Genomic DNA, 6,879 nt, shown 5'->3' with positions numbered 1-6,879 from the left:
ATTTAGGTAAGTTTTCGACTTTATTTTTATTAATAAGGGATTTTAGATGCTTATATAATTTTGTTTTGAGAAATATTCGTTCGTGTACTTTATGCCGTATAGTTGCTAAATATAAGAAAAAAACACTCTGATAGTCCTGATTTGATTAACAAAGTCGTGCCATAAGATTTAGCTGTAATTCTGACATCAAAATAACCTATATGATTACCTCCACTTTATGGATGTATAATATAATTCAGATTCAAGTAATACTAATTTACTAATGAATATTGAATTTGAGCTAGCATAGCAGTCTCTACTTTTTAACAAAGGATGATAGCATACTTAGTCTAAAAGTGGTTGACAAGCATGTTTTACAGAAAATTAAGATATGTGTATAGAATTATGTTATAATTAATGGATCATAGTAGTATTTTTTCTACTAAAATTGACTTTTACAGAAGTTTACAATTATACTTGGTTTGGTGGATTGATTTAAAATATTTATTCCACTGAAATCTTTCTATATAAACTAAAATCTAATTTTACAGTAAATTAAATAATTTTTTGTGTGTATAAATATTTATAACTTAATTATAGATCGATAAAAAGCGATTTTATGAATTTAGCTAATAAATATATAAAAGGCTAAATGGTCAACTTTATGCACAAAGATCACAATAAAAATAAAAAATATTCTCGTTAAAATGTAATTATATAAGTGTAAAAAAAGCCATGAAATTTTTTTTTGTTATATAATTTACAGTTTAAATCATAGATTTACAATTTTCGATTTTGTAGTTCATTCTTTAACCTATCTTTTTATTTGTAAATAAAAGTTTTCAAACCTAAAATCCATGATAGGCCTCTTTCACCTTAGCACTAGATTATGAAAGGCTTCTCTAATTGTAAGTTTTTAATTTTAAACCCTCCAGGTGCCTTAAGACGGAAAAGCGCTAAAAATTTGAATAAATCTTTTTTTTTAATAATTATCATATAATTTTTTCATGATTAAAATTTTCTCTAGATATTTATAAGCTTGAGTTTTAATGCTTGGAAAAAATAAATTATCTTTATTATGGCCGGATGATTTATATAAATTAATTCAAATACATTTAAAAACAGTAGAACAATATTAATAATGACAAAACAATAAATATTAGGATATTTATCATTATTTGATATGTATTAATTTATAAATATGAAATATTCACTTTTCTGTTAAATCTAATATTACATATGGCATGCAGTGCATATTTTTATTCATAGATTAATTTTATTTTATGATATTTTACTTTGCTTAGCAACAATATTAATTTTTATATAATTAAAGAATGGCTTAATACTTCCAATACACATCATATTTACGATCTCCCCAATGTATCTTCTTGCAAGACTTATTAATTCAAGTCTTTTATTTGATTTTATTCTAATTGTGTACCTTTCACTCCTTCCTAGATTCTTAATATACCACCTATGGTAAATCACGATAAAAAAAATCTTATTTATGGTGTTTTGTTTATTATATGGCTTCGCGCATAGATATTTCTAATTGTTTCTATTGAGGATCATAATAAATGACAATATTTTATGATCTTTAATGAAGCGATTTTGTTTAATGTTGTTTATATCCATCAAAGATAAATATTTGTAAAATATATTGTAAAAATATTATATATTGATATTCTGATGTCAACGTAGGCTATAGAAATAGCCTTTTTTCTAGCTATAGATGTATTTTTAAATATACGAGAAAACTTTTTAAGATACACCAATATAAATTTAATATACACTATAAGGTGAAAGTTAAACACAGGTAAAAATGTATATGATCGGGTGGAACCTGTAGAAACAAAATGAATTATAAATAGTGGAATAAAATACAAAACTTGATAAAAATTTTATATAAATCAAGATGCATGTAAATGTTATGGGGATTTAAATGTATAGTAAGTACAGTATAGGCATATTTTAAGGCTTATAAGTGTTTTTAATATTTTTAGCCCCTGATAAATATAACCTAGCATAAAATCGATAAATATATTTTGGAAATTAATGATTGTATATATCTCAGCCATCAATTAGTATACTACATAGTTTTAGATTCACATATATGTCATGGCTTGGTGTCTTATGTAATATTATCTCTTTTCTGGATTATAAATATGAAGAAAATCACATGTAAATAGATGGCTTCATGCAAGGCAAATACTGTTATTCTCTTTTTTGGTGTTATCACTTTCTCTCATAAACAGCTAAACCTTCATAATAGAACTTCAGACTGCAGATATATTTTTTATGTGATTTTAAAGCATTCTGATTCTAAAAGTTATGGTACTTGTAAATCGATTTATTTTTAGTAGAGCATTGTTTCGGATTTTTTTGGTTTTAAATTGCATATTTTTTAAATGCAACAGATTTTTGATCTTCTATTATTTTAATATGTAAATTGCGATAGATTGTGTGGTCCAATTCATGTAATTTCTAGCAGGCGAATACTTGACTTTTGATGGTTCGAAGAATATATTTATATCCAATAAATAAAAACTTAGCATAAAGATTTTTTTACCACTTATTTTAATTGTATTATATGATTTCAACCATATTCCTTGTGATTTCTTTAGATAGATTTTTCATATCATACATCTTATAGGCAAAAAGATAGTTTCTTCTGGGTTTTTTAATCTTTTTTTTGTAAAAACCATATTTAATTTTACATGATAAGTTTTAATACATCAGTTTCATCTCTAAATAGTATAAATAAAAGAATAATGCCTTCAATGTTTACATTGTTTTTTGCGAAGATTAATATTTAATATCGCATATGTTTTCTATCATTATATTTAATTTTACGGCGATTCGTTGTGTATTATATAATCAGAAGAATAATTTTTTCAAGATGTTTTACAGCGAATTTTCATAGAATATTATATAATTTTGTGTTGGTTTCTTGTTATTACATTAAATACAGCGGTTTTCTAAATATAATAAATTATATCTCAACTCTTATTAATAATACTTCGGATAATAATCAAAATAAAGATGGGTTAAACGTGCTTAACAGTTATGCATGTATTTCATATGTGTTTTAAAATGCTAAACCCGTAAAATCTGGTCGTTTAATCTTTAAAATATTTGTTATTTTCTTTACGATATTTGAAAATTTACTTTTTATTTTTAGAGCCCTTACCAAAATGTCAAATAATTTGGATGAACAACGCCGAGTATTTGGAAAATACAGTTACTGAGCAATTGATCTTAAAGAGATTCAAATTTTGACAAAATTAACGTTTACAGATCTTCTATCATCATTGTTAAGACAAAATTTTAAGCGTGTTCTTTCACCAATGGAAGTCATACTAATCAAGAAATACTTATTGATAAACAAGCATGTGTGGGCCAGAAGAAGAACCGTATAATTAATAAGATACATGCATGTTATATGATCATTTTACCTTCTTTGGTCGTCAATAGTATTATTGTTTTTAATGGAAATGTATTTGTTCCTCTTGTGATTAAGCCAGAAAAAATTAACTAAAGGTTTAGTGATTTTATGGCTACTGTAATTACGGGTCGGCAAGGAAAGCCTGTTGTTGGGGCTACTACAATTCTAAGTTTACTCTGTTAAAATAAACTCTATATAAGTATAATATTATAATTTAAAATTTAATCAAATTGTGCACCCAATTTTATCGAATTATTCATATGTTAATAAAAAACGTTTTCAACTGAAACGCTCGATGTGAAAAAATAATTTTTTTATTTTATTTTTAAAAACGTAAATATTCTTTAATTAAACAAGAAATTTACCCTCTTTTTTTATTGATCGAATATTTGATTTTTCTAAACATTTATATCAATTAGAGTTATCGGAAGTTCATGATGGTTGAATAAAAAATATCAGATTTTAATAGAATTTAAACTTGGGTTTTTAAGACAATATTTACGTGTTTGTACACTCCATAGTTGAATACTCCCCTTAATTTATTATATCGCATCAGCAAGAAAATTTTCTGATATTTTTTTTTGGCTTCAACATTGTATAAAGAAGCTTTTAGTGTGGATCATTCTTCAGTTAAAAAAATAAGTAATATACAAAAATATAACTTTATAATAAGTGACAGTATTTCAAAGTTTTCAATCTAGAAAAAAAACGTGTAACTTAATATATAATAATATATTCGTGCATGGGTCATAATCTTAAAATATAAGGTAAGATTTATCTTCTTCACGTGTATAAAAGTACTTTTATATGAGAAATCTTAATGGTTTAGAAAATCGAAAATATATCATTGCCCGCATTTGTAGAACGATAATAACCAATCAAACTTTTTCTATGCAGTTTGTATATATATTTTTATTGAAAACAAAAAATTACATGTACGATTGTTTTTATATATATCTCATGCGTTAAATAAGAATAAAACTAAATTAAAGGATTTTATTCGACAAAACAGTTGCAAATTCAGTATTTTTTGTTCTATATCTAGATAAAATTTTTAGTTTTCAAATATAATTATAATATCTTAATATATATAATGAACACCTCAATTTTTTGACATTAAAATGCATCGCAGAAACACAAAATTTAAAAAAAAGGCAAAGTTATGCATAAATCTTATGAACTAATTTTTAATGTAACAAAATAAAAAAATATTTGGTGTATCTTTTTATTCCTCTTTTTATTCATTTTAACCGGTTATATTAAAAAAATGTATTACATTACCAAAAAAAGATTAATGACGTAACGATATAAATTTAATGTATCTTATGTCTTGAATCGCTTATTATATATTTTTCGTGTATTTTGTATTTGGGCACAAAATTTTTAAAAATGTAAAAATTTTGGTCATTCTATGCATTAAAAAATATTATCGAAAAAAGAAGTCACCAAAAGTTTTTATTAGTGTATATGTCTTTTTATGCTTTTTTTGCATTTTTTGAAATTAGATTCAAGGCTCATTCATCTTAAAAATAAATTTTTCTAATGCTTTAGAAAGTTTCGACTTATAAATCTAAAGTTATAAAAAATCATTTGCATCTTTTCAGAATATGCTAAGATTCAAGTTATGATTTATTTATAGTTATGTTGCAACTAAATGAATAAAATGTACCTATAAGAACTCGAACTCACAAAATAAACTGAAGCATATATAATAATTACCATTGGGATATGATCCTAAGTTAATAGGCTCACATAAGTACAAAATTATTATAGAAGATGTAAGAAAGATGAATGAAAATAGTATAGAAATGATGTATCCGCGGGACATATATCAAGTTAAGCTTGAGAAAAATCTTATAATCGTGCTTCAAAATTTAGCCATAATTAAACTTACAGAGCAGATATTCTCCCAATTAAAACATATTCATATTTATTCTATAATTATAAAAATGATATATTATTATATAATATAAAAATTTATCAATTTAATTCTAGCTTAATTGAGGTATGTCTGATGTTTATGAAAGTACATATCTTCTTTTATTTATGTGCTCGTTTCTTCTTTTTTGACACGTTCATATGCATTTAGTACACCCTTTTAACTATTTTACAGCTCTTTAATACATCTTTTAATACCTTACCCTGATATTATCGTTATCTGCGCCTTTTCTTCAACGAAATTATATCAGTTCAAGTTACATCTGAATTGTGAGAGCTCGCATGCGTTCTTCTACTTCATCAGGGATTTTAAGTCCGTTACATATTGTATATGAAATTTTTTAAACACACTATGAACGAGTCATTACCTGTGATTATGATATTTTTTGAATAGACCACAGAACATTTTGGATTTTTCGAGATTTAATGCTTGTTGTATATATAAGTTTAAGTTCATTATAAGCTGTAAGGCTTATTATACCAGTTTTAAATAGCATAATAATAGTTGTTTCATATTGTGCAAAAAAAAGAGCCTTTTAATTTTGTTTTTATTGTATTTTCTATAAAAATTATAGAAAAATACTATTTTTTTTAAGTTAATATAGCCAATGAAAGTAAAGTATACATACATTAATTTATTTAAATTTATGGTTAAAATTTTATGCATGATTTTGTTAAAAATATATAAACAGGATAAATTTTTTTAAACAAATACAATATTAGCATTATCCTAAATAAATAATATATTGTTATGGGTTATTTGATGGTGACATGAATTAAAAGATCCTTCTACTGGGATAAATAATATATATTATATCTTACTCTAGAAAATAATTATGCTAGAACTATGAAAAGAATATTTATTTTTGAGTCATCGAAATAAATCACAAATTGTAAAAAAAATAAAATTAATAATCAGAAAATAATAAAGTATGAATTTTATTCATAAAATATATTCATTTTTTTAACCAATATTTTTAATAGGATGTTAAAAGAATTTAATCGGTGTAATTGCAGATCTCATAAATTTACCATATTTAAAAATCTGTAATAATAAAAAGTAGTTTGTAACATATCAAATAAAATAAGCTGAAGCAACTTAACTATTAACTTTATTCATTGGTGTTATACACAGAAATTGTTCATTAGCTTATTTGAATGGTCTATTTTAGATTTTGTTCGATTATCATGCACTATTGTACTATCATGAAAAAAAGGAAAATAGACATTCTGTAATGTTTATGATATGATTAACACCATCCCAAAACCTTTTTGAGGATTATGTTGCACTTTTCAAACTTCATAGGATTCAATTTTTTTAAAAATCTTAATATAATTTAAAATTTCTTCTTTTATACGATAAAAAATTGGAACAGTTATTTATTATCCCTTTCATTTTCTGATCAGATTGTTAGTTTTGGTGCAATAAATAAATATCTTATACAATTTAACAAAAATAGACATTGGAATCTATCATTTTGAATGATTGATATGTGTTGCATAAATATAAGGATATC

The sequence above is a fragment of the Rhyacophila brunnea genome, unplaced genomic scaffold, assembly GCF_057557595.1.
Source record: "Rhyacophila brunnea isolate RB1 unplaced genomic scaffold, BYU_Rbru_1.0 scaffold_101, whole genome shotgun sequence".
NCBI lineage: Eukaryota > Metazoa > Arthropoda > Insecta > Trichoptera > Rhyacophilidae > Rhyacophila > Rhyacophila brunnea.
The sequence above is the reverse complement of the archived record's forward strand: the minus strand, read 5'-3'. Positions refer to the sequence as shown.